Source organism: Trachymyrmex septentrionalis, unplaced genomic scaffold (assembly GCF_001594115.1).
Source record: "Trachymyrmex septentrionalis isolate Tsep2-gDNA-1 unplaced genomic scaffold, Tsep1.0 scaffold367, whole genome shotgun sequence".
Lineage (NCBI taxonomy): Eukaryota > Metazoa > Arthropoda > Insecta > Hymenoptera > Formicidae > Trachymyrmex > Trachymyrmex septentrionalis.
Genome location: NW_017305533.1, coordinates 130244 through 138961, shown reverse-complemented (window position 1 = coordinate 138961; position 8718 = coordinate 130244). Strand labels below are relative to the sequence as shown.

The 8718-nt window shown below is 33.3% G+C and overlaps 1 protein-coding gene across 1 annotated transcript in view; it reads left to right on the top strand.

The window, feature by feature from the left end:
- Positions 1-906: 906 nt before the first annotated feature.
- Positions 907-8718, top strand: part of LOC108750379 — a 23649-nt gene continuing 15837 nt past the window's right edge. The window contains exon 1 of the mRNA XM_018489790.1: positions 907-1370. The gene's annotated coding sequence lies outside the window, so the exon portion shown is untranslated. The remainder of the gene's footprint in view (positions 1371-8718) is intronic.

The following is an 8718-nucleotide window of genomic DNA, read 5'->3' as shown; positions in this document are numbered from 1 at the left end:
AAAGGACTATATGTGTGTGAAAGTTGACTTCATTTTTTAAAATATAGAATCATTTAATTTCATTTATACATTAATTGATATAGAAAACACCTTCATAAATAATATTATGATATTTGTGCCGCGAATTAGTTTAGATTTTAAATGTTAGTACATAGGATAATGGTTGTTCTACAATATACCCTTTGTTTGGTTTTTTTCCTCTTTGTGGTCGTTTTATTAACAATTATATTTCTTGATATGTGTTTTCTGTTTTTTCTGAAGTTCGTTAACGTTTAACTCGAGCAACAGAAAACGAAAAACGGAAGCAAAATGGCAAGATACAATAAATAGCAAAAAACAAGAAACAGAAAACAAAAAGCACATTGTAAAACAGGTTTTAGAAGTGATATTCTCAATGCTTCTGTTTTTAAAATTAATGTATATAAATATGTGTATATAATTTTATATACAATCCATGCAACTTTCATAAATATATTTGTATGTACATGAGATGAAGAAAAAAAAAACTCCAATTTGCTTCAATTATTACATCATATATAAAAAATTGGCGCCTGCACACGACTCCTCGGCAGGAGAATTCTTTCCTCGACGCAGTAAAATTCCGCGATAACAATTTACATGAACAACACACATTTTGCGCTGTCATTATTAGACTTACTTAGAGACGTACCAGAAATCATTTCTTATTCGTTCATCAAGACCGTGAAATCGTCCATTCGTCGTGCCGCGATGCCGCATCGCGTTCGTAGTCCTCCGTACTCCGTACGCGCCCTTTGCAGGTGCATACGCAAGCGTATAAACAAAGTATCGCGCGGCCAATCGCAGTCGCGGGTGGTAGAGGGTGCTCCGATCGATGCGGTGGCGGCTGGTGGCGGCGGCGCGGGCGCCGGCGGTAGCCGAGCGCGTTTACGTCGCCGACGGTCGACGTTGGTTTGGTTTCGCGCGGTTCGCTCGGTGCCTCAGTGGTACCCGTTGACGATTGGCCGATCCAGGATCCTGGCCGACCCGGCGGGCAGAGGTGCGTGCGTACGTACAGTACGTGTATATTCGCGCCCCTGTCCGTTCGTCGACTGTCACCCGCTCGTCCGCACGGGGCTATTTTCTCCTTGACGCGTCGCGCAAACGTCCACCGTCTACATTTCATCCACCTCTCGCAGCCGTCGAATGCGTCGTGACAGCGTGCCGCTCGTTGCGCTTTTTTGTTTACCCACCCGATGGTTGGCGACGCTCGAGATCGCGGTATTCGCGATATGAACGCGAGGCGCACAGCCGGCGGTGGCAGCTGTTACAGGGACCGAGTCGGAATCGGGACCGAGATTGAGACACTGCGGCCAGGCGATAGAACATCGCGCAGACATCGAGCGTTAATCGTGAGTAGCCAGCTTCCTCTTCGTTCCTATTGCAAGCTCTGCTCTGACAAAAAGACAGTCAGGTCTGCCGGGTGCCTTCGACCGTTTGGTGAAATCGCTCTCTCTCTCGATTGCTTCGTGGCGCAAGCTGTATGCAAGGGTTGCGCCGCTCGAGGGTTGCACCGAGGTCGGTGTACTGCGCGGCACGCTCGATACTTTATTTTCACCGTTTTTCCTTCACGCGCAAAGCGAAATCAACTCCCGGGAACTCCCGCGAGGCGGATAGACTCGACCTACCCTGCGAGTGTATTTTAATTGCTAACAGTCTGTTCTTATTTTGAAATCGTCCTAAGTAATGTCTTAAGATGCTAATACAGCCCTGTGACTGGTATTCTCATGTAGGGCGATATTCATAGTCGATTCTTGTATTTAAGACTGTCTTAAGCCAATGTTCGTAAAGAAGACTGTACTTAAGACGGTGAATACCATCCATAGTCTGTTCTTATTTCAGAACCGTCTTAAATAATGTCTTAAAATGTTAATACAGCTTAGTGTCTAAGCTGTAAGTGTAAGCTGGTTGGTTCATGACATCTTATTCTTAAGACTGTATACTTAAGATGATCTTAAATATAAGAATCGATTAAGAACACCAGAATAAGGTCACAATAATCTGTTCTTATTTTAGGATCATTTTATTCAATGTCTTAAGATGCTAATACATCTCTACAGCTAATAGGCCATTCTTATTTCAAGATAGTCTTAGATAATGTCTCAAGATACTAATATAATCTTCTAATTGGTTTATGACATTTTAAGACTGTACTTAAAACAGTCTTAAGTACAACAGAATCGACTATGGATGCCTGTGATTGGTTTGTGACATTTTAAATCTGTATTTAAAACGATCTTAAATATAAGAACTGAATTCCAATCTGTGATTAGCTTATGATATCTTAAGATTGCACTTCTGCAATATAAGGTCTGAAATATAAGGACCGACTATGAATATCCCCCCCTTCCGGTCATTGAATACACTCGCAGGGTAGGTCGACTATGAATACCGGTCAATGAATCGTTGAGGGTAGTTCCGGAAGGGTTGGAGGATTTCGTGGAATGAATTGCAGGTTTACTTTCAGTGAAACAGAAGATAGCAGCTTGAGAAATCTATTTATACCTGACTCAAGTTAGTAGTTACTTAAGGTGCTTTTCACTTATGTCCGTTTCTACACCAATGCAATGTAGATTAACTGTAATCTCTAAAACTTTAATTAACTCTACCTTTTTCTAATTCTTAGAACTAGAAAAGGATAAAAAGTAAGTTATGCATCAAGATTAAAATTAATTTACATTTATGTTGGTACATTAAAATTAATCTACATTGGAAATGAACATTAGTGACTTACATACATTATATCTTTCTTCACATTAATGACCAACAAAGACAAAGCGATATTTACGTCGACTTGTATCAAATGAAAAGTACCCAACTCTGTTATACTTGTTTCTCTACGTTACGAATTTTCGGGTATTAAACAGATGCGAATTCATAATGCCGTGTGCCTAATTCTTAACCAACGTTTAATTAACGTTTCAATGTTCCTCTTCTTCATTTCGATATTCCAGTTTTACGACTATGCAATTACGAAGAAGTTCTTCATGAATTTCTGATTAAAGAGTTTGTGGAAATTCTGGGCTTTTATTTACAGCGCCATAATTAGTTCCTTTTCATTTTCACTATTTTCAACAACATATTTTCAGACATGTAAAGCTTCTCTTAAATTCATCCTATTTTCTACACTTTTGTTAAATTTAACCCATTTTCTTGTTTCTCGTTGCTTTGCGTGTCATGCATACAATTAGCTTTTCTGTTATCGATTGTGCTTCTTCTAATTTAAGATCGCAGTCCGATTCACGTTCACAATGCTCAAGAATCATTTCATTCTCGTTCATCAAATATTAAAGAGCAAATAATGCTCATGAGCGTTGTGAACATGACTCAAACCGCGGCCTAGATTTAATCAGTCCGTATATTTACTTTATAAACCGCGAATTTTCTTAAATTTTTATATTTAATTGAAACGCTGTCTTTCTATTCACGTAATTATCTCGCATTACAAGCAATAAATTAGAATATTAATAAAATATTTCTTTTAATAATAATGTTAACAATACGAAAATTATGTTAGAAAAGCATTTTTACGATGAATAATATAGAAACTTCCACTGATTTATTATAAGCCTGATTTATTATACGTTATTTGGTTTTTTAGTAGTTAGCATGTGTTTTCTACTGGACTAGTACCTAAAAAAATAATAGCAGCTAAAAATAATACAAAAATATATTTTTTTAGCTGCTGGTTTAAAAAAAAAATATTTATAGAAAACGATATTTTTTTTAGCTGTCTAGTCAGCTAGAGGATTAGCATGCTAGTTGTTAATAAATAATGTGACATTAAACATACAATTACGTGTGATTACGAACAGTTAAACAAATAATTTCGCAATTTTTCAAATCCTTACTCTAAAGAAATTAGAAGGAAAAAGTGAAGTTTACTCCAAAGAATTTAGACAGTTTGTTCCGTCAATGTACGAGTATGTCACATGGACTTGTAGGAAAATTATAAGTAGAATTGTCCGAAATTAAGAAAAAGTATATACCAGATATTCTATTTCTCACACATTATTTTTTAACGACGAAATCTTTGATAAATTTGGAATCCATTTTTATTTAGTAAAAATTTAATGAAAATGTTGCGAGTCATTTTTTACGAAAGCTTTTTGACTTCTTACATAATATATCTTCTTAAAAGCTCTAAATTAAAATCTTATTAAACTAAACTAAGATTAACTAAATAATTAACTAAATAATTTTAATTAATTTGTTTCCTTGAGTTTCATTCGCAAAAAGACGTTTTTTTCATATGCTTGTAATACGAAAACTGTACTCCAATATGTCTAAAAAAAAATCTCTAGATGAATTAAAGAATCTGTTATTAAAAATTTATTTGCAGAAAGTAGGACACTCATAATTCCTTTTTGTGTGTATGCTTAATGTATGAAGTATTTTATATATATTTCGTATACAACACATACACATATGATTTGTCATTCATCGTGCTTTATATTAGCAGAAAATATTGTGTGTCTCGCAGTTGTTACTAATATAGGTTTATCTCAATCTTTACTATATACATGGCATATATCAGGATATATGATACCAATTGAAATCACATAAAATAATAGCTTGCGCGACAAGTAACATTCATGTATTTAGTATGTACATTTAAATTTGGCCTTAGGTCTAATTCACACGATGCGTTTTTATTAGTAACTAGCACGTTAGTTTTTTTAGTTTTATAGCAAACTAAAAAATTAGCAGCTAAAAATATTTTTTATAAATTATATATATTTTCTAGAAAATTAATAATTGAAAAATATAATTTATCAAAATTATTATTTTTAGCTGTTAGTTTTCTAGTTTACTGGAAAGAGTAGAGCATACCAATACTACTAATAAAAAAGCATTATGTAAATCAGGATCTATCGATAGCAGGTCTTTACGTCATTTATCGTACAAATACATTCTTCTAACATGATTCTCATTATCATATAATTATATTTGTGTCATTGACTGATTAGTCTGATTTTCATCGCGTATGTCGCCGATTAAACGATTTTCGAATAAATACCACTGATACTGTAATAATTATCATCATAATGTACCCAATGACATTCCGCCCAACATCAATTTGGATGCTTTATTGTTTACTAATGTTACAAATTGTTCTCTTGCGTCTATTGTATATACGTATTTACATACTACTAAATATAAATACAAATTCATTTTATATATAAAATAATCACGTAATATAAAAACAAAAAATTGTGCGTTATTAAATATATAATTATAGTGATTCCAAATTAAGCAAATAATTTCACGTAATTTTTCTCCTTTCATGAATGTCTCTTTTATCACTAATCTATATCTATGATTTAATATTATAATACTAAAAGCAAATTGTGATGGTTAGGATATTAGATCCATATCCGATAGCATGGATATTAGAGTATGTAATTTAAAATTAAACAAGATACTGTATAATTTAAAATTATATACTCTAATATCCATGCTATCTACTCTAATAATCTAATATCGTATAAGTAAGAAATGAAGCCTATAACGATTGTAGCTGAATCTTAAGTGCTTTAAATAATTCCATGTGAATTTATATACCACTACTGTAGTACATAAATTCACATGGAATTATTTAAAGCACTTAAGATTCAGCTTAGATCGTTATAGGCTTTCTTACTTATTATGCATTCACATTATACGATCCTAATAAATCGTTTATTATTGTTGTGTGGAAAAAAATATTTAGTTGAAGTTAACTGGAATTGAACGATCTGGAAAATGAACGATCCAAAATTTTTGTTATCTACTAAATTTCTGATTAAATCTATTAAATGTTAGTTATTTCAACTAGAATTTGAATAAATTTAATCAGAAATCTTGTAAATTTAGACTAGAATTCTAAATCGTTCATTTTCTCCATCAGGATTCTAATTAATTCAACCAAACATTTTTTTCTGTGCGTTATTATCCATGACATATTATAATATCCAGAGCAAAATCATTTTTGATAACGTTTTCACTTTTTCAGCGATACATCTGATAACTTGGTAACGAAAGATAGGGAAAGATAAATCATTTTTACCGCCATCGATACCCAGCAAGACAGTTTAGTCACCGATTTTTTCCGTTTTATGTAATCCCGACGGGTGAACACACGCTGGCGAATAGCTAGATAAAACGACCTCAAGATAAGAGGATTAAGTATCGCCTATTCACGCGCAACACATCCGTGCAGAAGTGAGGGAAAATGCGCGCCTTCTTTTCACTCGCGCGGATGTGTCATTTATAAAAAATCATATCCTTTTGTCTCTTTCATCGTCGTGGATAACATCTTCGTACAGCGTAGGTGAAAAGTTCGAGATTTCAATACGGGAATATCACAGAAATATCGATGTTTAAATGTCTACAACGAATTGCTCATCTTTATATTTCCCCGATACTCTTGTTACTAGAGATCCTAATAACGGAATTCTAGGATCAATTATGGTATCTTGAAATGAGAAAAGTAGAGAAAAGTCGCCGATGTCGATATAGATCTTCTAAAGAGGCATCCTTTTATGTCTCGAGAACTAACTTTTGTACTTTATTAATATTGATAAAAACATATCTGTTTAGGTAATAAAAAAAGTAAAAAAATCGTAATTCATATACTTGTGACTTATTTCTATACAAAATTAGCTAAAAATAAATTCTACAAATACAAAAATAAAACTCTTATGATTTTCTTTTGCAAATTATATAGTTTAAATAATAGTGGCAATATTATTGATATTACATCATTTTACACGTTTGTAGTTTCCTGAATCGGTTTTATTTATTTTTTTTCTTATTTTTGCCATAATACGGTTTTAAATATAAAATTGGGATGTATAGCTAGAATTGCCATCCGTCCTCTTTTTTTTCTTGGATACTGTTCTGTTTTTTTTAGGACGATTTCCCAAAGGTGTTCAGGATAATTATGAGCGGTAATTATTCGAGACACCTTTGGAAAATCCCCCCGGACGTCCCCGAACGCTCTATAAAGGGAGTGTCTGGGAAAAAAGGGGATAGTAATCCTAGGTGTAGTGCAAACCAGCTATCTGTAATACAGATCATAAGCTAACTTAAGGGTCTATTCTGCAACTCTTAATGATTGTAACTCTTAACAACTGTAACTGTTATCATTACAGTCGTTAAAAGTTACAGAATAAGCCCCTTAATAAATCTTCATAGTGCTATGTGTGTGTTATAGTCGATAGCCTTATCGGAGTTGAAGGCAATCGTCTGTTTATATGAAAATCCTCAAAAAAAGAAATTGTGCGTTACATGTTTGTCTTGCAAAAATGATTATTGCAAAATTGCAAACAGTGTTATAAAAATTATATTATCTGACAGAAGACACTTTCTAGTTTGTATATATTTATGCTTCTAAAATTTTATTTTTAGCTTTTATTTAAGAAATATCGTCCATAAACAAAGTAGTATATCGATATTGGCCATCGTCCTCTATAAAAGTAAGCAAATTTATTACGTGTTGAAATTATAATATTCCAGTAAATTCGCGCACTTGTGTAATTTTCATCTCATTTGAAGATACACTATCGACCCTCTGGCCATGACAAGCTTCTGATTGACCCGGTTTTTACAACTTCAGTGAGTTAGAATAAGTAAGATAGTATAAGTTAAAGTGAGATAGCATATACAGATAAAAAACTTTTTTCTCACTCTTGTTTTCATAAAATTGCTCGTGGTCAGGCTCTATTCTGATCTCTACTTATTATCGAAGATTATAGACTTTTCCGAGTCGATCAACATCACAAGAGATTCACTACGGTGATCATTATTCGTGCAAAAGCGAGTAGAGTAGGTTCTGTTCGTTAACATGGGATTCTTTTTCTTGAATAAAAGAAAAAAGAACCCTGTTCCACATTTCCGAGCAGAGTATTCAACATCGTTATATTTTTTCGGTTATAGCTGATATCACATCATCTTGTGTACATGAAGCGTTGAACAATCCTGCACCTGCAATTTTAAGCGAAGACGCAAACGTTATTGAAGTCTATTGACTCTTTTAATAATACGAACATGTCCGCACGAAAGTAGTATAATAGATTTTTTCCAGACGATCGAAGAGCAATCAAAGCTTTCGAGGACATTCAGTATATGCAATATGTACAAATAGATAAATTAATAAACATTTATACAATGCACATAGACTATCGGGGAAACAGATAAATTAAAAAAATTAACACCGTGCAAGAATTTATTTATGTGTGACCGTAGTTTTTATTTAATTTGTCGACGTTTTAAAAAACAGTACATCATAGGAAATCTACATCATAAAACTACACGTAAATAAAGATATATTGCAGAATAATTATAGGAAAAAATATTAATCGGCTTTTTGCTTTATTTATTTTTGCATATATGGAAGAATATAAAATAATATAATATTTGTAATATAATATCGTAAAACTTTTACTGTGTATTTATCCTCCTTAAGATAGTCTGCAAAGTTCGAGATTAATTAATAGTTACGTTCTTCATTTCCTTATGGGGTTTCTCATCGGAAATCGATTCTCTCAATTTCTCATGCCTGCAGCATTTATCCTTTTTATTCTGCCTTTCCGCATAATTCTTTAATTATAACCTCGGCTATCATAGTTTGTTTTATAGTAGAATACTTCGTCAGTTAAATTTGCAATTAAACTGTCAGTTGCTGCCGTTGAAAGAACTGTCGTGCAATTAGCGATA